Genomic DNA, 25,260 nt, shown 5'->3' on the forward strand with positions numbered 1-25,260 from the left:
GCACACAACAGCGGCTAACCCCAACCGTGAAAAGCAGTGGTAGGAGAGCCAGCTTGGAAGTGTTAAATCTCTTCGAGCCCTTGGTCGGTGATCTGCTGAGTCTTACTATGCACACATTTGTCACACAGGAGTGGTGACCCTCTCTGAAAATTTCATGCTAAGGGTAGGAAAAGCAGTTAACATACTTTCTATAGTTTTACGCACAAATGCCTAGAGCTTTTCCATCTAATGCATACATAAATTAAACTTCAGTAACTGTGAATTCTGTTAACGGAAAAAACATGAAACAATACAAGTTTTCCTAATGCTTCTGTCACATGCAGAGTAAGCACTGTTGTGAAAGCTGTGTGCTCAGGATGCGTTAATTGCCAGGTCCCAGGAGCATTCCCTTTAGCCTACTCTACATCTTCCTATACAACAGCCTTTACTACAGTGTGATGAGAGTCACTGACCCGTATTTTGAAGGTAGATTACTGCAGTTTAAGTTTATAACATAATCATTAAGTATAAGGTCATTTCTTAATAAAATTCTGCTGTGGCTTACTACGATTCTGCACCAGTAATAAATATTTACTTATCCTTAAATTACTCTGAAATTACTTTTTAGAAGATTAAACCAGGTCCTTTTCACTAGAACACAAGTATTTTTCACTTGAAAGATAATGAACATGGCAATTAGATGTATCCTATATCCTAAAACCTTCTTAGCTGCCATTTATCAAAAAAATATTTTGAACAAGCCAAAGAACACTGCAAATCCAGCCCTTCAGTGCTCTGTTTTACATCTCTGTTGGACAAACGGCATCAGGACACAAAAGCCATTAACCTCTTCTGTTGAGGGTCACTGCATTTATGACATGACAGAAGTACCAGCAGAAGGAGTCACATACACTTAATTGTATAGGCTATTTGCACATAAAATAGCCAAATGGTCAAACTAAAATAGCTTGCCAAACTCCGTATCTGTAGTCTGTACACTGCTACACAACTATCAAGAATTTGCATGTTAACTTGCTAGTAAGAGTTCAGAACAGTTTTCAAACTCATAGAAGTTTAGAAAAGGCAGATGAGTAGGTAACAAAATTGTTTTTTCTATCTGAAAATGTGACACTTCATTAGTATGTGACAGAATGAATTTCCCCCTTTGCTAAAAAAGACTCATTCTTCTGTATACACTCAGGTTGGCAATTGCTTTTATTGTTCCACTAAGCTGTTCTACAATATCTTAAGAAGAATTTTCCTGGGGCAAACTAAGAGAGCAAATTACTCTATAAGCAATTTTTCCCTGAACCCTTTTGTACTTTAGATTGTAGCTAAACATGCCTTCACAACTGCTGTTCTCAGCTTGAACCTTTCCTTTACACCTCCAGTGATGTCACTGTCCTACATCTTAATTTCTTACTGCTGTGAAGTCACAAGTTTTTTATCACCTGACGTCACCACAGGATCTACCCGAGGATCACAACATGACATCAGAACACAACAGTTACATTCCATAGTTAGAAATCTCAGCCCTGTAGACTCCTACAGATATATTTCTGCTGCCTTTGTTAAATTTTTGCTGTTTTCTCCCAGCTATTAAATTGGACTCCCAAAAAATCATTCATCTGCCAACATAAATGTAGAGGTCATCATATGAATCTGCAAAGTCATGGTTTCCAGAGCATACATTCAAAGCCAAATTCATATAAATGCTTGATATAGCAAATTAAACCTGCATACCATAAGGGTGGTAGAATATGGTAGAACTTAAGTTGAATGTGAAACGCTGAGTAGGGCAGTAGTCCAGCCTACTCTCTGCTAGGTTACTTTTTACTGTACGGCTTTCATTTTTATTTGCAAAGCCAATTCCTGCTTCTTGCCTTAGTTGATACAATTCCAGAAGTGAAGTTCATCTCAACAAATGCATCCATTATAGTGCCTTAGGAAACTTACTTGCTCTGTACTAATCTTTACTTTCCATGCAGAGCAGCTACTTCGCACCTGGTATTTTCAAAGGCATTTAACCTGGACCTATCTCTTGGCAAGAAGTCTACAGATCTGAGTGAGACAATGTTAAGGTAGAACTAAATACTTTCAAAACACCCGATGAGTATTTTTACCTTTTCAGCATGGATACTGTTAAGACTTTTAAATATATGGGAATTCCATATGTTCTCCTCACCCAGACTTCAATGAGAATAAAGGGGACAAAAGACTCATTTGTCAGGGTTTAATTTACTACACGAATTTTATGCATGGTCAGTTATACTACATAAAATAACCCTAATGCCTTTTCATGCATTTTGCACAGTCAACTTTATCAGATAAAGTCTGAAGATCCAATTAAAATTTAAAAAGAACAATTACCTTTTAAAAAACAGTTCTAGTTAACAAAAGGGTCAGTCTGATCATTCAGTGACAATAAGATCATATTCTAGGTAAAGACAGCCTGAGCAGCTAAGCTATGGAAAAGTCTGTTCAAACACTGAACATTTGATTGTAGTTTTTGTAACACATTCACAGTAACCTTAGCAATGCCAATTAGAGCAAATATTGGGACAAACCCCAAAAGACTGATTCAGTTTTGACTTTCATTTTATTCCATTTTACAGAATAAAATGGCACACTGGCTCTTGAAAAGGAGCTAAGAAAGTACATTAAGATTTGTTATCTCAGAAGACAGCATCTCCCCTTTATTACTCAGCTTTTGTGAGTAACCTGGCAAAGACTGAAGAAGTTAGGATGCCCAGTTTTTCTTATCCATATGATCTGTAAGATCTTCTTTTGTCTTGTTGCCCTCGTATGGCTTCCCTGGATATTTAGACGGGAACACTGAATACACCAAAACAGGAGATGTCATTCGCAGTCTTCTCATTGACTTCAAAGGACTGATAAGCTGGCCATTTAAGATTCAAATATTTCAAGAAGAAATGGGAGATACTGGTGAGCAAAGGGCAGCATCATGTTTGCCATCTTATTCTCTGCATTGCAGGTATTTATTTCATCCTCCATACAGCAGACGCCATGACTACAGAACATATTTTGTAAAATCAAGTTCTATTTATGTTCTTGCCCACATTTAGCCTCAGTTAAAAAGCATTTCCTTTTCAAAATCCCTGAGTTCTACTGTAAGCATTTTCTAGAGAAATACTATCATATAAAACAGTCACTTCCTGGGAAAAGAATGACAGAACCTTAATAAAACTGATGAATTCTAAAACTTTTAGAACAAGGTCTCGTCTCTAACCTGCTATACCAGCTCCCATCCAGGGTAAGACATCATGGCTGAATCTTCATCTGAAGCAGAAGAGGGAGCGTTGTGAACTGCAATTATACAGGCAATTCAGCAGAAAGAGGGCTGGCAGTTAGGACAAGGTTGGTGCAAAACAGACTTGTCCAAGACCAGGAGAGAAGGAAAACAGAGATGGATGCTAGAAGCATGCAAGCCATGTGAAAGTTGTTCACATGATCTAAAGTTTAAAAGGAAATTCATGATGGCAAATTTCAAAGCAGAAGCAGGGAAACGAGACTTGCTCAGCATTCTGTTGAGTAGAGCCACTTAAGAACATACGTATTTACAACACGACATTGTAAAGCTGCACAGTAAGTCAGATTTTATTCCTGCACGCAGAATCCAGCTAAGACAAACCTGATGTGAGTTATTTCCACTTAAGAATTTTTTTCCATTCAACTGATACCCATTGAAAATAGGTTTAAAGTGTAGTCAGGTGAGTGAGCGTCTGATGAATTTTGACGTATCTTGTGCTAAGCTACTGTCCCTTCTCTGAGGTAACAAAGTTTATCTGAATGCAAAGCAGAAAGGCGTATCTTAAACCACCACCTTGTACCATGCATATGTGATGAGTAGAGTGCTCTTCATCCATTTCAGGGCAGAAGTAACAGATAGCACAAGCCAACACTGACTTTGGTTTAAAGTAAAGTTTGCACTGAAACGGCCCAGGGAAGCTCAGGCATAAGTGTACCTCCACTGGGAAACTGTAAATTCTTCAGCTGTCTGAAGTATCCTACCAATCCTCTAGATAAACTAGAAAACTCAAATCAAAGTCAATGTCCACACAAGGTTTTACCTTAATTTAACTCTGCTTGTTTACATTCAGAGAGTGCAACCATCCTTTGCAAAAAGTGGCCTAGGAAATCAACTTTCAGCTCACATGAAGTTTTTAGCTGTTGTTTGTAATTACTTCTGGAGCTCTTACAGAGACGTGTTACTCTAAAATGAACCAATTAATTTTAGCAGTTTTATTGGCTTACTCTTACTAAACACAGGCCAAATTTATAAGCCTGTAGAGGTTAATTTGTACCCCTTCATATGCACATATAGTAGCTGAAAATAAACAAGACACATTTGCAGGGTGCAAAGCCTAACTTTTAAAGTGAGATCATGGGAAAATGCACAGAAGACAGTAGTTGGTGCAATGAAATGAAGTTAATAAAGGAAAAATTAGTATCAGGAAATTAGTATATTTCTTGACAGTAGATCTATTACGCTCTGGAACATTTTCCTGAGGGAAGTGGTGGGAGCTCCATTACTTTGATAATTTAAAATTAGACTGACAAAAAAGTAGTAAATGTACAGCACAATATAGAATAATTCTATATAGGAAGGGCAACGAAGTAGATGACTAAAAAGTCTTTCTTTCTAACAGCTATGAATCATACAAGCGCAGTTGTGGCTTGACATTGGAGTTTCTGTGCATGGACGGTAACGCAGACAGATAGGCTCTCACATGGGACTAGTTGGTAATGGTTGGAGGAACCAGTTCTTCATATGCAATAAACCATAAATACACGTTATTAGAGTGTTTGCCGAAACTCTACAGAGATTTCATGTAGTGATGCTTTACTTACAATCCCCTCTCCTCCAAACAATAAAAGCAATGCTGGTTTCATTATCTCATGCTAAGTCATTTTTCTGGGACAGAAAATCCTTAGCTGAGAGAATATATTCAAGCTAATTTGTGAGCCAAGTGTTTTATGTGTAACAGAGGTAAGAATTTTTGGTCACGGGTTACACCACGTTTTACTTCACTTTAATTCATTCTCTAGTCAAAGGCATATTTAAGACACACATTTGACCTTTTGAGTATGAGTTCAATATTTTCACACAGAAGTTGAGAGAAAGAAGGAAACACAGACTTTTTATTTGATTCTTCTGTTTTCCAATATTTTCTCTAGTACTGTAGACAGGCAAGTGTTATTTGAACTAATCTGTCCAGGCCAAGCTGTTTGACCCAAGCACTTCGTTGCAGCTACGTGACATTCAGCCATTAGAAGAGTTGTGCCGTAAGTGACATGCTACTCAAGAGTACAGACCAGGGGTTAAACATTGACCACTACAGCAGTAGTTTGCAAATCAAAACAGGGGAGAAGTAATAGTTTAAACTATACACAGGATGGTATCTCGGATAAATGTGAACATGATGTGACTTAATTTTGGTGAAAAGCAAGATTGTCCAAAACAAAGGCTACTGTAAAGCACTTTTTGTCAAGGACCATAGAAAGTGAAACTTACCGTGGTGCATATTTCACTTTTTTTGTAAAATAATAACCTCCAACTACAAATTTGCATACAACATATCAAAGAACAAAGGTAGTAATTTTCCTCAAACTGTCTAGGAATTAGGGAGAGTAGGACAATATGCTCAAATATTTTTAAGTCTTGCATTTCATCATTTTCGGAAAAAGCATGCTCATGGAAAAAAAAAACTTCCATGCTTCTTCAAAAATATTGTCATTGGAGCAGGCTGAGGGTGGTCCATCACACCTGATGTCCTGATAGAAAGTAACTTAACACTCAGAAGAGGAGCAAGCAGCAACAAGCAGCACTTGTTGCACTTTGGAAACTATCTGTTTCCTTTGCAAGCAGGTTATTTTGTCTTTCAAGTCTAAGCTCTCTATGGGATATTATTTTTCAACCAACTTGACTGGCTATGACAGTTCAAACAATTTCATGATCAGAAAGTGATACATTCAAGTCTGGTACTGAATTCAGCTATATAGCGATGCACAGACATCACTGTGGATGCAATATAGGATAAACCACAAAATTTTGGTTTTCTTCCTCACAGAAAAACACATACCAGCACATAGTAACTAAAAAATAGTCTTTTCCTTCTTGTGTTCTCACAGTAGCACAGAAAACTGAAATAACATGAAAATCACTACTACACCAAGGATATTTACCCACATTTTTTTCCTTAAGACTTTGGTGGAAATCCACCTCAACGCAAACGGGGATAGTAGTTTAGCCAGGTAGGTCTGAAAAAGTAATTCACCTTGATCTGCATCTCCCATCTGGCTCTTTTTTATATACTTTTTTTTTTTAAAATCAATCCATACTGCCACCAGGAAAGCAAAAAGAAAATAGAATGGCTATTGATTTATTTTGAGATTAACAGAGAGCAGACACATCATTAGAGTTAGGACAGCACTGCCATGGGACTGTATTTAATTTACGTTTATTAACATTTAGAAATAAAATCCATTAGAGGACCTTCAAACCATTTTGGTCAGTGGACCTAGATTCATAATTCAAACACTTGCAGTCCCAGAACACAATGACTTCTCACTTCGGGCGCTGGCCAAAGTGGATCTGGTTCTTTCATCTAATTACAACAAAAAGCCACGGACTAGAGAATTTAGGTTTGATGCAATTACCCACCTTGGGAGACAGTCAGTTGAAGGACCATTTTAAACATGTGGGCATAGCACAGTCAATGAAACTATAAATATTACTACTGTCTGAAAATACTTTTATTTGCAGTGAAAGCTGTATGAATTGTTCCTATCTTTTCCAGTTTTCAAAATATTTGCCTTCAAAACACACTTTGTGTTTTTTCTCTTTAACTACTGTGACTGAAGAAGGGGTAGAGTTAAAATAAAGGAAGACAGAAGGCAAAACAAAAGGGAAAAAATCTGGAAAGACACAAACTGCAAAAACCAAACTCATTTCTTAATGTCCTATCCCCCCAAGCGGGGACCGCTAAATTCTCAGAAAAACCTTTACCACAGAAGAAAAGCTTTGGCTGACTGGCAGTAACTGCTGAAGAGTGTTTTATTGTTTTCCTGCAGTATAGGGAGCCGGCACCCTGGGATGCTGGGCTGGTGACCGAATCCATAGGGTAGTCCTGAAGGGGAAATGAGGGGGAAGGCAGGGTGGGGTAGGATGGGTGAAAAGGAGGGTGTGGATGAGAAGGTGTGATCATTAGAGGCTCTCACACCAGCTGGTGGAGCCTTCAAGGCCCACCTTCAGTTGAGCTGTGGACTTCTGCTGTACACACAAGCGTATCAGGACAACTTTAACCGTGCAAGATGCTGAGTACCTCTACGAGATCTAAACACCCCTTAATTCCTTTGCCATAGCAGGACCTGAAGATGCTTCAGCATTTCCTAGTACTGTGTCTGATGTCATTATCATGCTAAAGAAGATAAGGAAATGTCACACATATCAAGAGAAGATCAGGTTCGTGACCACCTGAGGAACCTGAACATACATAAGTCTATGGGACCTGATGAGATGCATCCCAGAGTCCTGGGGAAATTGGCTGATGTAGTTGCCAAGCCACTTTTCATGATATTTGAAAAGTCATGGCAGTCAGGTGTAGTCCCCAGAGACTGGAAAAAGGGAAACATTGCACCCATTTTTAAAAAGGGTAGAAAGGAGGACCCTTGAAACTACTGACCTGTCAGTCTCATGTCTGTGCCTGGGAAGATCATGGAACAGATCCTCCTGGAAGCTGTGCTAAGGCACATGGAGGACAGGGAGGTGATTCGAGACACCCAGCATGGCTTCACCAAGGGCAAGTCTTGCCTGACTAACCTAGTGGCCTTCTACGATGGAGTGACTACATCAGTGGACAAGGGAAGAGCTACAGATGTCGTCTGTCTGGACCTCTGTAAGGCCTTTGACATGGTCCCCCACAACATCCTCTTCTCTAAATTGGAGAGATATGGATTTGCTGGGTGGACTGTCCGGTGGGTGAGGAATTGGTCGGATGGTTGCATCCAGAGGGTAGTGGTCAACGGCTCAATGTCCAGGTGGAGATTGGCGACGAGTGGCCTCCCGCAGGGGTCCGTATTGGGACTGGGACTGCTTAATATCTTCATCAATGACATAGACAGTGGGATCGAGTGCACCCTCAGCAAGGTTGCAGATGACACCAAGCTGAGTGGTGCGGTTGACACGCCAGAGGGACAGGACGCCATCCAGAGGGACCTGGACAAGCTCAAGAAGTGCGCCCATGTGAACCTCATGAGGTTCAAGAAGATCAAGTGCAAGGTCCTGCACCTGGGTTGGGGCAAACCCCGGTATCAATACAGGCTGGGGGATGAAGGGATTGAGAGCAGCCCTGCCAAGAAGGACTTGGGGGTACTGGTGGATGAAAAGCTGGACATGAGCCAGCAATGTGCGCTCGCAGCCCAGAAGGCCAATTGTATCCTGGGCTGCATCAAAAGAAGCGTGGCCAGCAGGTCGAGGGAGGGGATTCTGCTCTCATGAGCCCCGACCTGGAGTACTGCGTTCCAGCTCTGGAGTCCTCAGCACAGGAAAGACATGGACCTGTTGGAGCAGGTCCAGAGGAGGGCCACAAAAATGATCAGAGGGCTGGAACCCCTCTCCTATGAGGACAGGCTGAGAGAGTTGGGGTTGTTCAGCCTGGAGAAGAGAAGGCTCCGGGAAGACCTTATTGTGGCCTTTCAATACTTAAAGGGGGCTTATGAGACAGATGGTGGCAAACTTTTTAGCAGGGCCTGTTGCGACAGGACAAGGGGTAATGGCTTTAAACTAAAGGGGGGTAGATTTAAACAAGATAGAAGGAAGAAATTTTTTAAGCTGAGGGTGGTGAAGCACTGGCACAGGTTGCCCGGAGAGGTGGTGGATGCCCCATCCCTGGAAACATTCAAGGTCAGGTTGGACGGGGCTCTGAGCAACCTGATCTAGTTGAAGACGTCCCTGCCCACGGCAGGGGGGTTGGACTAGATGACCTTTAGAGGTCCCTTCCAACCTAAACTATTCTATGATTCTATGATCAACAATGTTGTTTAAAAAAATCAGGCCTGCACAAAGCAAAGAATGGGTGAAAATGAGTGAAATCTCAGCCTGATCTAAGTGTCATAACCCACTGACTTCAGCCAGCCACGTAAGCAGGTCACAAAAGTGGCAAAACAATTTTTAGTGACTAACACCACAAACTGTTATTACTTCTACATTATTAACCTTGCATATTTTGCTATTGTGAGCTGGAAAGCACAGGGAAACTTTTAGTGTCACGAGCACTGGTACCTTTCTCATACTTGCATTTCTGATTTTGATTATCTGATCATAGCTTTTTCCTACATGAACAGCTTCCAAGGTACTGATTCCAGGATCACTCGAACTCACTTTGTTTTATCGACATGAGTAATCCCATAATGTTCAGTGCAGTTACTTACATTAATAAGGACACACAACTTAAGTTATTGTAGGATCAGGGCCTTCAGGTTGTGAATAGTCATTGGCTTCTCTGCCATTAACAGGTCATTGACAAACTGCAGTTGCCTTCACATCTGACAGAGGGCTACTAAGGTACACATGTATCACTGTCATTTTTCTGTTACAACTTTTTAAAATGCAGAATCAGATTTAAAAGGCAATCAATAGCAATCCATTTGCAAGCACCTCTAATGAAGCGCAGCAGAAACAATTTGGTATTAGATTTTCACCTAAAAGGTCTCAGAAAAACCATTTCTCAGCGCCACTTTATCTGCCCAAAAAGAAGATCAAGGTGTTTATCCCAGGCTCTGAGCCAGGGAAGATACACACATGCACTGAACCTCACACACAGCAAGAAACTCCACTGGCTTGCATAGCACAGCTCTTTGCATAAAGTTACTGCTGCCATAGATTGTTTGTCCTACTCTCATCTATTCTTCAATATATTTCTACTATTCTAATTAGTATAATTAATTATAGTTGAAAGGACAATGATAACTATCAATTCTTAAAGTATTTCCAAAAGAAATTAAAAGAAATGTTTTTTAAAATTGAAAGTCTCTGCTAGGATGTCCTGTCAATATATCTGTTGTATTTTTAGCTCATGTTTGTGAATAATGATAGATTGGTAGCAGTGATATGGGTCAAGTTTAGTGCAAATTTTTCCACACGGCTCTGACCATGCATGGCAGCTCTCCCTGTTCCCTGACTCCTAATCCATCCTCAGCAAAGTCTGGAAGTCACAGTAGATTCATATTTTGTCAAATACTGAAGAATGTCATTAATTAGAAATAATCTTCCACCTGCTGTGGGAGCTAAAGATAAAGGCAGAATGAAACCTAGCACATCAGTTGACTGAGCCTATTTTCAGCTTTTCTTTCTTGAATAAATTTTCCAAACACACTTATATCATAATTCTCTGCAATGCAAACCATCCTATTCACAACACAACTCACAAGGAAAAGTTAGCAGTGGTTTTTACTTGCCTTCTAAAATGTGATTATTACTTTTTAGTTTTAGATGCTCAGTGAACATCCAATGATCCTTGAAAACCAACGTGATTCCCATTTTCAGACACACAAGCTAGAAAAAGAGGAAGAAATAAAATCACACAGTAATTTCCTCAACAAAAGTATGAAAAATACCAGTAAGCACGCACTGATGTAAATTGGCTCATATCTCCTACACCCCAACTGAAAATCCATTATCTTTGCTCATAAAGTAGATTCGTGCACTTGACTTTTGCTTCCTAGAATCAATTAATTCAGATTAAGGGATACTGCTACATATGCAACTCTAATCCAAACTGCTATTCCTAAGTGGTAAAAATTACTTTATTAAGCCCTAGACTTCAAATAAGTCTGTGGTATAGCATTACTGAAATGCTCCAGATGACCTACGTGTTTGGTGCCTGATCTAATTCCAGATAAAAAATGTGTTTGATACTAATTTTATTTTCAAAAGAAAATGGAGAATATCAACACAAATCACCCTGAAATCATAGTACTGGCTCAAAAATTGTGTTTTTCAATTTTTATGGTTTTTTAATACACTTTATTTCCAAGGTTTTCTGTAATACCATAAAGGATAACATTGTTTTAGTTGAAAATCTTGTACCATCTGGAAGCTGTATGTTAAAAAAAAAAAGTCCAGTATTCTGAGGGTTGGTAGTGTTGCAACAGGGCCTGAGAACTCCACCTCCCTCATAGAGAGGCCAGCAAGAGACTAAAGCTTGAAGTTTCTGAATTCATACCCCAATTCACCACTAAAACTTTCATAGAAACCGTTTATTTACACGGCAGCAATGCAACGAAGGACGATTTTATCCCAACTGGTCTTCCTAGACCCTGAAAAGCCTCACAATCACTCCCAAACCACATCTCAGCAGGCTGGGAACTGTTACTGCACTGTCATGGAGCCTCTTTCCTTGATTTTAAGGTCAAAGGCTTTTGGATCTGGCCACTCAAGAGAACAGAGTCTTCATTAGCAACTCATATGCCTCTGGCACCAGGAATATCAAGTGAGGTGTGTTGTTGCTCTCTCATTCTGAACATTCCTCTGAGGTGATAGTCTAGGACCAAGAGCCAGTGAACGTCCTTCAAAGTGCACAAAGCGGTATGTTTTCTTACAGCTGACACCGAGAATGAACAGGGGAACAGAGCCATGCATAAAAGCAGCCCATCTGCTTGGCAATGCTTGCACTGGAATCAGGATCACCGTTCTTCTCAGAACTTAAAACCAGCAGCAGCACCTGGGTTCACAGGAACCGTAAGATGGTAGGAATGACTGTAAGTAAGAAAGGCTTGCTAAAGCTTGCAAACACAACAAATGAGTTTTGTCAAAAAACAAACACGTCTCCAAATATTCAGCAGCAGACTGAGCAACTCTGAGAAGTATCTGTCAGGTCAAGTATCCACACAAAGAACTATGGAGAGGCAACTCTTGGAACAGTTCGTGTACCTCCCATTCAGAAAGATCAGTAGCTTGTAGCAGTGGGAGAGTGGGAGCAATCGAACGGCAAGCTCTTACCCTGGCTCCACTGCAAGACAGCACAGGGCTTAAAAAGACAGCAGCACTCATGAACAGGTTTCCAATGAGAAGTGCCGGGATTCTTATGAAAACGGCTTATTTTTAATACATGGGCTTGCACTGGCCCAGAAGAAGATAGAACAGTAGCAAACCAGAAAATCAAAATACAAAGGAGAAAAAAGAATGATAGATCTCAATTCAAAATGAAAAAAATCCATTAAATCTAGATTTAGTGAAAACACTGAGAGAACTCGCATTCATATGGCAAATCTTTCAAATTTATTTTGCAGATCACAGTCAGGAGCAGAAGAAACACCATTCCCCAAAATGTTCTTTAGAATGGAAACAAAAACTCAGTTCTAGTAAACTGACAGTTAAAAGCAAAAGCCAAAATGAAATGAGCTGCCCTTCTATATATTTTGCAGCCATCAAAAGCTTTCAATATATTTATCAGTCTTCCTTCTTCAGCTGAAATTTCGCTTTTCAGCTTTCTTTAATCCTAGCTTTCTACACGCCCTTTCTTGGATCTTAATTGGTCTCATCCCACTTTCAACTCACATTTTGTGTTGCCCTGGAAGAAACATTGCTTGCTTAACAAGAAGAGCCACAAAAGGATTTTTAGCCTATTCTAAAACAACACTGCACTATTTCTACCTTTTTTTCATGAATTGCCTTTACAAAGGTCATTAAAAAAATACATGATGTCCTACGTCAAAGGAAAGCTAGTCCATCAAAGAAAATGCTAATAGGCATATAGCCAGAATATTAAGATTGCAGAAATTACCACATTTTCTGTGGTTTACATTTATTTGCATGCATTCACTCATTCAGCGTGATTCTCTGCTGCAGCTTCCTGACTTAAAGGTAAATTCAGTGCTACAACAATTACTGGGGGTTGGGAGATTTCATCGCACAGGAGGTGAGGCCATGGAAAGGATGTGGGTGGGTCACGCCACGCATGGGGCAGGGAACAGATTTTTTTTTCTGGGTCTCTCAGCACAGGCTCCTCAGCTAGAAGGTGGGGGCCAGGTTTGAAAGCCTGTCAGAGACCATCAGCCCCAGGGAGTACTGATGAGATGTTCTTGGCATCTGGGGGAGGTCTGTAGCTCATTCTGCCTTGCAGGAAGGTTCAGCAGCTGTGGTGTGGGTAGGGTCATTAGTAATGCTGCATTCATGACTCATCTGTGGGTTATTCCCTTAAATACACACACAGAGGCAGGAATTTTTGTTTCTCTGGGCTCCGAGTTGGTCAGGACCTTCAATGTAAATGTGTGTATCAGTCTGCAAGAACATTTATCATCTGACCTTGACACGGTTCTTCTGCTTTGAGAAAGAGCACTGGTTCCATAGTTCCCTACTTTTAGGAACAGGGAATGCACCTCGGAAGAAGAGAAGCCTTCACAACAAGGATATTTCCTAGTCACAACCCATGCAAACGAAGAATAACAGAATCTCAGAAGAGAGCTGATCAGCAGAACAAAACTGAACAGCGGGAGTTTTAGCACGGAAGTGCTTTAACTTGAGCTGAAAACTGAAATCTTCCATCAGCAAAATCCAAATGAAGTATTTCATTAAAAGCCAAGTTTAATTCATGCAGAAAAAATTTATCACATTCAAAGCACACTATTTTGTTTTGGGACTAAGCTGCGTCTCTCTGGGCTGCTGGAGTACCTCACTGGACTTCTAATTTTGGTGCCTTGTGGACTGGATTATGGGGCTGCTTTTGGGCAAAGCATCATCTCAGCAGTAAATACAACCTCCCCACTGGGCACAGAAGCTGCATACTGGTGACACTCCATGAAAAATGTATCTCCAGGCTGGACAGCCTGACTTACTGGGAGACATGGGGGAAGGGACGAGTTTCTGCAGTAGCTCAGGAAGAAAAAAATTAAAGTTCAGACTGAGGTAGAAGAAAACAATTAATTTGGAGATGTCAGTATGTTTCATTTCAATCACAAATTTTTAAATGAAATGTTATGAAATTTCTGAATGGGGAGTTTCAGTTTCAGCTACAGTTTTTTGTTGATCAGTTGTTTCCACAGAAAGCAAATACTTTTTGCAAAACATTACACAGCACTGAAAGTTATTTTTTTCATATTTTCAGTCATGCCGATTTTCTGCTTTTTGAATCAAATTCTCTGTAAGCTATGCTACGATAAAGACAAGCACAACAAAGTCCATCTTCGTATTCAATGATACGACAGAAAATTTGGAGTGGTCAGTTGTGATGCTTCTTACACTTAAAAAGCAGTGTGTCTCTTTCAGTATCAATATTACATGCCTAAAATCCACTATATTCAATATACTGAATATAAAAGCATGTCTTTTTACAACAGGGGAAAATTCCCTGTTTCATTCTCTATGAAATCCCACAAAAGTAAGAAATGCAAGTCAGGGCTGAATTCAAATCCGTATGTTCTTAGACTCACAAGTGTCACTGTTAATTGTCTAAAATATGAGTAGCACCTCAAAAATATAACCGATCTATTTCTGCTCTTTTTCAAAGACAAGACACGGCAAATTGTTGTTTTTTTCCTACCCTAACAATGTGGGTTTGGTTCTTTAAAGCTCTGTGGTTTGTACGTGTGAGTTTTTCTTCCTCTCTTTTCGTAACAGCTGCTTTTTTCTATGCCTTGCTTTTGAGAACAGGCTATGCAATTTTTAGAAAATAAGCACTGCAAATGAATCATCAAATGATAGTAGTTAAGCTCCAGCCATTGTGGATGCTCCTACTGAGGGGGAGCACACAGGTTTACTCAGGCGCTCACACTGTACGAGTGGGTGACCTTTGGTACAGGCTGTACACGCTCAGGAGGTGCCTCTTCTACAGTTACTGCAGGTTAAGAGCGTCGTGCGGAAGAGTGGAAAGCGCAGGTGAGCACTGCTCATCGAGTTCATACACTTTTGGTCAACACAAGCTTCGGCAGAGCAATCAAAACCAAGGAACCCGCAGGGAAAGGACACTGCCATCTGGAAGAGGCACAATGAAGTTACCCCTGGCTCCTCGGGAGCCTTGCAGGGGTGTGAACAGCAAGGTCACCGTTACTTTAGCTAGGATTGCATGAAAGCACTACGCAATGGATTTCTTTCAACCCCACTAATATCTTCTCATGGAAAGGGGATTCTAGAGGCTTTCTGCAGCCACAAACCTCTCCTTGTGTATTTTACAACCAAATCCTGTATCTGGATTTAGCTCAGCAAAAACCAACATAATCTTAAAGTCCTGGTATATGCAGCAAAGCAAAAAAAATCTTACCATGGCAGTAAAATCATGGCTGAGGTAAATATATTCAGCATTTCTACTTTCAGACATTTGTAACCTACTGAAAAATACTGTCCTTTGGTTTAAGGATTTCATGTCTTGTCAGTTCAAAAGACTACTTAAAAACAAACAAGCAAAAAATGTTTGCCAGTTATTTTTGATCACCTGAAGTGCTCAGATAGGAAAATAAAAGAGAAAGTAAGTGTACGAAACACGGAAGGTCATAACTTCTTATCATTCAGCCTTGAGAAGCCTTCCCTCTGCAACCAGGGGCTAACTTGGCACATGGATCATGCTAAACCACCTGGGATTCCACACAGAGATTGCCATGGGAAGTCAGCTCTAGTATCAGCTCCCAAAGTTTTCATGATGTCATTTTTTCCTACTTACGTTGAAAAAGTTATAAAGGAGGTGTATCGACAGAAACAGAAGCATTTGTTATTTGATAATGTTATTAAATAGATCTAAATCTGACAAAAATAAATCATTACTTTTAGCAGTGGCCAGTGTTATCGTGGATGCAGTAGTTAAATACCAAAGGAGACAAATTCACTTGGACGATTAATGAAACAATGGATGAAGTCCCACCTGTTTGGGACTTGAAGCCCCGCAGTGAGAAATGGGCTGACTTAATACTACTCCAGTTACAAGTGGGAAATGTGTTCATCCTCAGTCAGGTCACTGTGAAGAACACAATTCTGGGTGTTCAAAATATTCCCTCCTCCTGAAACAAGTCACTTCGGGATTAATGCAGTCATGGAGTCCACGCCATTTGAAAGGGCCTCTGACCATTTCAATCCATGTTCTTAGGACTTTGACCTTCTCTTCGTTGTTGTGTTTTTGTGATACGCTGTACAAATAATTCAGAAAAGCCTCCTGGATGTTTATTCCTTACCTTTTTTTTTTTTTTTTTTGCATTATCATTGTCTCCTCCCCCCCCCAATATGCTAAGAAATCCCATCACCCCACCTTTGCAGACATGCATGTATGTATATATTCAGGCATTTATTTCCCTTCTCTGATGCATGTGTAGTGTGATCGTGCCCCAGTGTATGTGCTGGGTGCTTCATCATTAACAGCTTCACAGGGAACACACTCAGAGTCAGAGCAGATCCCCTCAGAAGTGACTTCAGTGGAGCTGCATGAATTTGCGGAGCTAACAATCTACTGCCTAGACTGTGTGTTACACACTCCTTTTGTACAAGAAGGCACAGATTAGCTGTACCGCTTTGTATTTTGCTGTAAAGCCTTCTGGACTGGGGTAGTTTTTTGCTGCATTTCTTGATAACTGTTCCGTGTATTTTCTTTTTAAAAGAGAGATTTAAAAATAGAGTATTAAAAAAACCCAATGGTAACAGTACAGTTACCAGTTACAAATGCTGCAGTTTTAGAAGCAGCTGCTGTAGGTGCTTCTGCTGAGAATATTTGCCAAGTAGAAAAATGTAACAGTTCAGAAGCCAGTTAATACAGATGCACAGACAACATGGAGCAGAGCCTTATATATTAAAATCCAGCTAAACACCTTAATATCTAATGACATTGATGATTCACGAATAGTATGCAAGTGGGTGCTACCACTTTCCAAAACAAAGTCACATCAAACACTCAGCTCTTGCAAGGTAGGGGACGATTGTCTTATTTAAAAACAAAAAAAGGAAAAAGGGAATAAACTGTGAAAAATAAGCTGTGAAAAAAATACTGAAGGCCCTCTCAAGGTCTGAGCTTCCAGCCTAACTGTTCACATAACATATGCTAACAAATGTTTTGATACTCAAGGACTGTGTATGAGTGTATGCTGGATCTTCAATTTAAATGCCTTAACAACATTTAATAACATTTCATAAATTATTTTCCAATCGCTGGTATGTTCTACCCAAACACAAATAGAAGTATGAGGTAAAGCATAAAGAGCAAAAATATTCTTAATGTATTTTTAAACCCTTGTTAACAGAAGGTTCATTGGACTTAGCCAAGCAGACAGCAAGAGGCCCAGGAAGTTTCAGTGCTGTGAGGCTGCCAAAGACAAGGAAGTGATAAAGAAATACCTCTCCTTTGGTTTATTGCGAACAAAGCAATAAACTGTTCTTAATCACTGCATTTGAAGACTACTAGAAAAATGTAGATTGGTCCCGTATCTTGTAGTCCGTAAATTAAAACAGATGCATGAAGAGCTAACTACAACATGCAAGCTTTGCTGTCATTTCAGTGGAAAGAAGTTGATAAAAAGAAAAGCAAGGAAAGGAAAAATACCACCATGAAAAACCAAACACCCTTTTTCCCCCTCCCAAAGCCCCATGAGACTCATCCAACTGGATGCTAGTGATTTTGGATAATTGGATCTGATGCAACAAGTTTGTCTGTAGCTTAGCAAAGATAAGCATGTTGGTATCAACAAATTGGGATGTAAATCATAATACTCATGGGGTGATCATCGCTTTTTTCTCTCTGTTAGGCAGGGCCATAGAAAGTCCCCTGGAAAAAAAGAGTATCAAATTCAAGTGCCCTGGACTTGGTTGGTTTCAGAATAGCTAACTCAGGAGTGGTACAATCAGGTCCTATACCCCCATTCTCCTCGTCTGCATTCTGAGTGAGGCAGCGTGCCACAGGACCCACCGCGCCAGTCAATACCTTCCCCTTTCAAGTATCGCTGCTTCAGAAAAAGTGAAGTGTTTTGGGCAAACAAAACAGGAGAAAAGCGACAGCCCACCCGCTGATGTCAAAGGAACGATACACCTGCATCCTGCCCTCTGTGGTACATCTGCATTTCCCCACCTGGCCAAAGGGGCAGCCACCCGCACGGAGCAGACTACCTGCCTGCACACCACAGCTCCGCGGTTTCAGCCTGCAGTACCGTAGTGCATGAAATTAAAGCTTCTGGTCAGCTCCGGATAACCGTGACCATCTAGTAGATTTGGCAGCAGTTTTCAGCTCTCCTTCCATTGTGTAATTTCAAGGTCTTGCAAAACACATGTCAGTGTATGTAAGGGAAATTTGGGTTTCAAGGACAAATCTTCCCGACAGCTGAGTATTAAGATGAGATTGACTTATGGGCATAAAGTCTGCCGTGAAAGATAACTTCATTTTTAAATATTTTTCCTCAATTTTGAGCAGCAAATGGCATAGGGATATGGGGCTACTAAGGTTTCTGCTAGTGTTATTTTATTTCTGTTTCTTTTTTTTTTCCAAAGTTCCAAATTTTCCTAAGCCATGTCCTTAATTGAATGTTCAGACTAATGTGAGAAATGTATTAAAAATACATAAACAGTAGGATCATCAAACAGAGTATATGCAAAATGGTAGACTTTAGAAATATTCCCTGCTAAAATTTCAACTGTTAAATGTGTTTTGGTAGGCAAAGAAGACTCTGCAGCTTTTTTAAACATGAGGAAATCCAAAGGATTAAATCAACTCATGCTACAGACACTGACAGATACAGGCTTTCAAGCAAAACAGCTGTCATTAAAGCTCCTGCGACTGCTGAGAATACATTGCTGCAGTCTCCTAAAAAACAAAACCGTGGGGAAAAAAAGAGTACCTTTAATCTATACTTTAGCTTCAGAACAGAGATGCAGCTCCATGTTTCTTCCTTTTCCTACAAATAAACAAAAGCAACATGAACCATTTCTATGCCTGTGGTCATCAGCAAGGGCCAAAAAGCCACAATATGGCCTCCAACAAGCATACACCCCTTAGCAGTGACCGCAATCTCACACATACTTTCCTAGGACTGCAGTTACTGCCATGTGTCCCATACTCATTTTATTTAACATTAAGGTGTTCCGGATATAACATCACTTCCTACCTTCCAAACGTCCACACCACTTGAAATGAAGACTGTGAGCACTGGGTAGGGTGCCTGAAACAGCATCCAGTATCAATACAGCTGCTAAAATGCTGTTGTGTCATTCCTGTCCTCAGGCGCTCATAAAAGCTGTCCCTGCACATCTCCTACGGCAACAGCAGCCTGCCACAGCCACCAAGGTTTGCGTTGTTCTGTGTGACAACTAGTGCAAATTATTTACTGAGATAATTTGCATGCTCGTATGCCGTCTGTGGTCAACGTGCAGCAGCAGCTGAGATAAGACAGAGCTGCTTAAATCCAAGTGCTGCTCGCAGAAGGGGAGACAAGATGCTTGGGCTCGTAGAGGAGAGCGCACACAAGAGCAGCTCTGTCCTGGAGAGGGAGGGAGGGAGGCCAGCATAAGGGATGCCTGGGCTGACTGTTCTATGGGATGTTTCTGTGGGGAGCTGGCAAGACAAGAAAACAGTGGGGTCCAGGACACATATAGAGATGACTGAAGGTCACAAAGAACTATCTAGAAGGAAGTGTCACCTCTAAACCAGCCCTTCTGCTGAATTTTTGATTACCCTCATGGCCTGAAGGTGATCAACTTTGATCCAATCTTCATGTCATTATATGGCACAGGAAGGAGGACATAGCTCATGATTTTTCTAAGTCTCAGCTCTCAAAAGCATCATTCAGGCCTGGTGTAATCTATCCCTATGTTAGAATAACAGGGTTGCCAACTTGCATAGTTCCCAATTTTATTTATGGCATAATACCTGCACAGGAATACAGACAAATACATATTAATGCCTTTAAAAGTAGTTTTCACAGGAAATGCAAGACAGATCTAGCTGTACACGTCTTAAACCTTCCCTGTTTGTATCCTGCCCAGAGAATCAGAGTCATTTATTGGGAAGCACATGCCTTTTCTCTGTGCCTTCCCCCCCCAGGTCAGTATTCTCAAAGCCTTTCTTCTAGTCCTTCCATCTGGCTACTTGGTGAACTCCAGAAGCATTTGCATTGATGGCACAGGACTTAGCACTAGATCTGTCATATATGGTTAAGCTGCTGCTGGGCTAAGCTCCCTTTTTTATCCTGAGTGGTATTTTCTCTTTGAACTTCAGGAATTTATAGAGTGTTTTATCCTTTCAAGTATCTCTACAAATTCCTCATAGGATCTACAGCACAGGCAGGGCCTTTTTATGACAGAAAGACACAGTAGGTTTCCATGCTTTCCAGTCACTGTAATATAGCCCACTGCTTCACTAAGCCCACTAACATTACATTAATTATTTGGAAGAGAGCTTATGGTAAAGAAGCCATTGTCGTTTGTTCTGATAGTCAAGCACACCATCAAAAGTCTGATTGCCTATAACAAATCAAGAGTTTTATAATGCCCTACTACACGCTTTCATGTGTTGAAAGAAAAAAAAAAATAAAAGCCACAAATTGTACAGGAATAATTATCTTTCTGCTAGCTTGTTTTTAAAAGTAAGATGGCAACATTTAAGTGTAAATGCAAATAGCAATGATAATATGGGGCTCCTAGCATATCAGAAACGTAGCATTCCCTGTGCAAACACAGAAGAGCATTACAATGGGACAAATGAAATATACCCTTCACCAAACATGAAGGTATTCTACCTATTCTTCTACCTAAGAAGGATGACTGGCTAATCCATGGTGCAGAGAAATGTACTAAGTAGCTGCATTTTAAGTTACTAATCTTGTACAACAGTTATTGTTTATCTCTTCTGTGCAAACAAGTTTCACGCAGTTGTCCATAATAATGTCAGTCTTAATATGACTAGATTAAACAGGGGTCAGGAAGGAAAAAATAGCAAAGTGCCTTTTAGGGTAGACTGATGCAGCGTTCACAAACACTGACTGCTTTTAAGTCTTCTGTATCTGTCTAGAGAAACAGGGACTACAAAAGTAATACCTCTAATATTACAGTATTTGGCAGTATGTATCACCTTTCTTTGCAGAAGGTTATACAGAGCACGGCATGGTGCAGTTCAACTTCCAATGTGCCTATCTGCAGGCTTAAAACATACAGCGACTTACGTTCCTCTTTTCAGTGCCAGCACTTAGTTGAGAACAAATATATTCCTACCTCAGCAGACTCAGTAATAAAAAAGAAATCACTGTCCTGTCTGTTGGCATAAACATACAGCTTGACCCTGCTACTGCTAACATTGGTCTTCACCCCATAAAGGTCTTCTCGAGCGAGTTCCTCATCTCATCCTCATCCATCATCGAGTCCCATAAGGTCAAACAAGACCCTTTTCCCAAAGAAGCCTTTGCAAGATGAGTCCTGTGCTGTCATGTTAAGAGAAAAGTAACTTAACTGGAGCATGTACTAATTTTCATTAACACAGTACAGTCCTCATCTGATAATCGGGGGGGGGGGGGTGTGTGTTCCTCTTTTCCTCTCCCTCTTTCTTTTCTACTGGTTTCAGGTTTTTTCCTTCTTCTTTCTTTCTACCCTTCTCTTTTGCCTTGCTTTCCTTCCCCTTTCGCATCTCATTTTTCTCCATCCCACTTTTCCCTTTTAACAACCCTCCTCCCTCCATCCTGTTTTTCCTTCACTTTGCCCTCCCCCAGTCCTTTGGAGGACTGCACCTGTGTTTTTGTAACAGTCCCACCAGAAGCAGCTGAATGCAGGTGATAAGAAAACCGATAAAAATCACTTGAGCCTTAAGGGCTATGTTCCCCCTAGCCTGCACAAAGGGGAATGGTAGATGTGGGCTAAGGAGACGGGGATTAAATGAGTCAAAACTTGCAGAATTCCCACACAGGGGATTTAAATTTCTGTAGTTCCCATTAACTAGTGCACACCACCATTAAACTGCTTGTTCTGGTTATTATTTACGAAGGTAAAAAATGAGCAGTGTCACATGGTAAACATGCCTGAAAGACTAAAAGAAGAATAAAAAGTCAATAAAAGTGTGTGCACGTCAGACATTATGCTCAGACCAGAACACACCCTCCCATTTGATATTCAGAACGCACCAGGCCTACTCTTGTCATTTCCATTACGGGAGCAAATACTTGCCTGTGAAACCTACAGGAGTTTTTAATCATCTTTTGAAATCTGGGCCCTAAGAAATTACCTCATTATTCCCCCTCTTCAAAACAGTCCCTTCGTTGTACTCATTTTGGACGCCTTGCCAGGTAGGTCAGCCCCCACCAAGAGCCTGGTCCCATCCTTACGCCAAAACGTACTCCCTAGGCCTGCTGGCCCATTTAGTGCTGGCTTGCAAAATTTCTCTGTGCACTGTGTGCACTTAGGAAGCCAGCGACCGCAGTACTTGATTTGGGACTCACACAGACAGCTGCCATGTCTTCAGGTTAAGTGTAAAGGGATTACATTAGATCTGGTAAATATAATTTCTTTCCAGGATTTGAGAAAAGATTTTTCTTATCCCAATAATTCCTGCTAATCTAACTTAAGGGTCCTAGAAACGTAAAGCTGAATCTCTACTTTTATACTGAGGGTATCCAGAGCTCATTGCAGATTTTGCCCAAACTCACAGATCCTTGGTTTGCCCTATCAGCTCAAGGAAAACTGCATCCACAGACCTTCCGGAATTTTAAGAGGAGCCCGAGGCAATTTCCAGCTGGGTGTGCGCTGCTATTCATCCTGCAATCCACTAGTGCTCTCTCCTAGTAAGGAGAGCTGGACCTTCAAGCAAGATACCTGCATGCCCCGAGACAGCAAGGCCAGGCAATTCTCCAGCATCACGTTGATAAAATTAGGGAAATGGGCTCAAGGGAAATGGGCTTCTGCAATCAAATCCCTCTGCAGACAAGTTCAAGTCACTTAGCTTTTCTATGTCCCTTCTGTAGAGATACAACTAATGCTTAGCTCTTCGAAAGACTTACAAGTGTTTAATTATCAATTATTATATGGCCTTGCATGTATGTGTTAGCTGACTGCCACCCATGGAAGGGGCTTGACATTTACTCGCTAGCTAACTACACACAGAGATTTTGGAAGCTACTACCCGTAGAGAAAGTTTTGTTACATTCTGTGCTGGTAACTGATTTCTATGCAACTCTTGCTCGGTGAAGTATTTCATACTTCAAAATGTAATTCAAAATGAAAAGCATGGCATGCACAGATTTCCACTGGTCTCAAGCTGTACTAGCAAATGTGTTGGTAGAATCTGAGCTGGTAGCAAGCTTCAAGCGGTTCGTAAGGCAATTCACTGCAGTAAAGTGTCATTTTCCACATTCCCAGTTGTAGTAACAAGAGTGCCGGGATTCAGAAGACTAAATAGCCTCCTTTGTTTATTATATAATCTGCAAAACTGTAAGCAGAGAGCAACAAGGAAAGCGCAGATCCTTCCTCTGAGCACTCTGACATGCCCCCTCCCCGAAAGAAGTCTCTCTTCAGGCTCATCACTTTAGTACTCAGCCTTTCGCTTTGGCAACTTCTTTTCAAATTGCAAAGACCCCTATTTATTATGCCTGTACGTACAATTATCTGCATCTACACGTATGTATGTGCTTTGCTGGCTGCCCACATTCAGGCCCATCTGTTAGGCTGGCACTCTGCCCACTGAGAAGTTGGTCGGTCCATTTCACTAAAGCGTAACTGTCAAGCCGTGATGGGCTTTGGTGGGCAGCCAAGAGCCCTTCTTTCTCCAGGGAGCCAAGCCTCCCAGCGCAGCTCAAGTTTGTGTCGCACACCACATGACCACGCTCATTGACACGCATGCCAAAGCAAAGAAGATTTCAAAGAGGAAAGAAAAGAGGAGAGCTGGCTGGTACTTCAGACTGTGATCAAGACCTACTTTGTGGGGTGATTACCGTGGACAATGCTGCTGCGGCTAAGCACAGGCCAACCACCATTTAACTTTAACTCTGGCACCGATCAAGTACAACAGGGCAATTGTGAGAAAACTCAATAGATGTAAATAGCCACTATACGGGGCAATTCTGCGAGGCATAAGGGCATATACAAGTGGCCTACAAAAGGCAGCTCCTTTCACACGTGTGCAGACTTGGTGAGTAACTGTAGTTGCCCAGGAACCAGGGGTCAAGATCAGAATAATGTGCATCAGATCTTCAATTCAGCTCAGATCTTTCCAGGAAGATCATACCACCGTCTTGGGCACGCTGCTCCCTCTTACATTTCTGATTAAAGCTGATCTTTACTTTTCTACTTGCACTGTTTCATCTTTATCACTTGAAGACAGAGGTAGGTCATGGTTTAGTTTTGGGTTTCAACCTGTTAATGGTAATAATTACATTCCAGAAAATATTGCATTATCTTCTACTTTTCTTTGCTTCCAGTCACCTGTGGACTCAGCCACTTAGAGGCTGCTTTGGGACCACTCGACGTGGCTCTTCCTCCTGGATGGAAGCAGCTCACCCATCCTGCCTGGTGCCAAGCGTGGTGCAAACACAGTTCCACCTTCCTGCACAAGCCAAGATGAACAGTTCAATGTGGTCTCACTGTTCAATGGATCTATTCACCCGTAAGTATGACAAGTAAATTCTGGCACTAAACCAGCAGCTCCTCTGTTCCCCAGGAAGGCCCAAGGGCAAAATTGTATCAGGCTTTTATTTAAACCAACATGGTCAGACTTCACTATAGAGGAGTTTTACCAGTTAAACGAGCCTCCACTCACACCTGCTGTGTGAGGAGTCGGCTATCAGAAGGAAGTTCTGGCTGAACTTTTGAAAAGGTGCAGATAACGCTGAAAGATTTCCTTTCCCTTGTTGGTTTTCATCGTGTCAGAAAAATCTTACGTTACGATTCTTACATCACAAAACAGTTTATAGAAGTCGCTGTCACATCACATTTTAATTGCTGTTAGCTCTTCAGACAACAAAGCCCAGGCAGAGCTTGTCAGCGCCAAGAGAAAAGAAAATCAAGTGTGCTTCTGAAGTTTGAATTTCATTTTAAGCAAAATAAGCAGAGGCATCCAGACCACTACATGAGGAAATTCCACATGAATCTGCTACTTCATTTTTGTAGATCTCCACCCCTGGCCCTTCTGACATCTCTTCCAGCTAAGAACATTAAAAAAGCCCAAATCATTTGAGATATTGCATTGCTTCTTGGCACCAATCTGGTAGAGGATTTAACTGAAAAGAGCCTTTATTTTTGTACTTTGTACATTATAGGATGGAATTCTGTTAAGTTGTAATCTCTTTTGAACAATTATAAAAATCTCTGTATTTCCCTTTACAGGT

At 40.9% G+C, this 25,260-nt stretch overlaps 1 protein-coding gene across 2 annotated transcripts in view; it reads right to left on the minus strand.

Moving 5' to 3' along the window:
* Positions 1-25,260, minus strand: part of DTNA (dystrobrevin alpha) — a 232,854-nt gene that overhangs the window by 202,721 nt on the left and 4,873 nt on the right. For both annotated transcript variants that reach the window (XM_076329753.1, XM_076329752.1), the window contains exon 2: positions 18,799-18,855. The gene's annotated coding sequence lies outside the window, so the exon portion shown is untranslated. The remainder of the gene's footprint in view (positions 1-18,798; positions 18,856-25,260) is intronic.

This window comes from Aptenodytes patagonicus, chromosome 2, assembly GCF_965638725.1.
Source record: "Aptenodytes patagonicus chromosome 2, bAptPat1.pri.cur, whole genome shotgun sequence".
Lineage (NCBI taxonomy): Eukaryota > Metazoa > Chordata > Aves > Sphenisciformes > Spheniscidae > Aptenodytes > Aptenodytes patagonicus.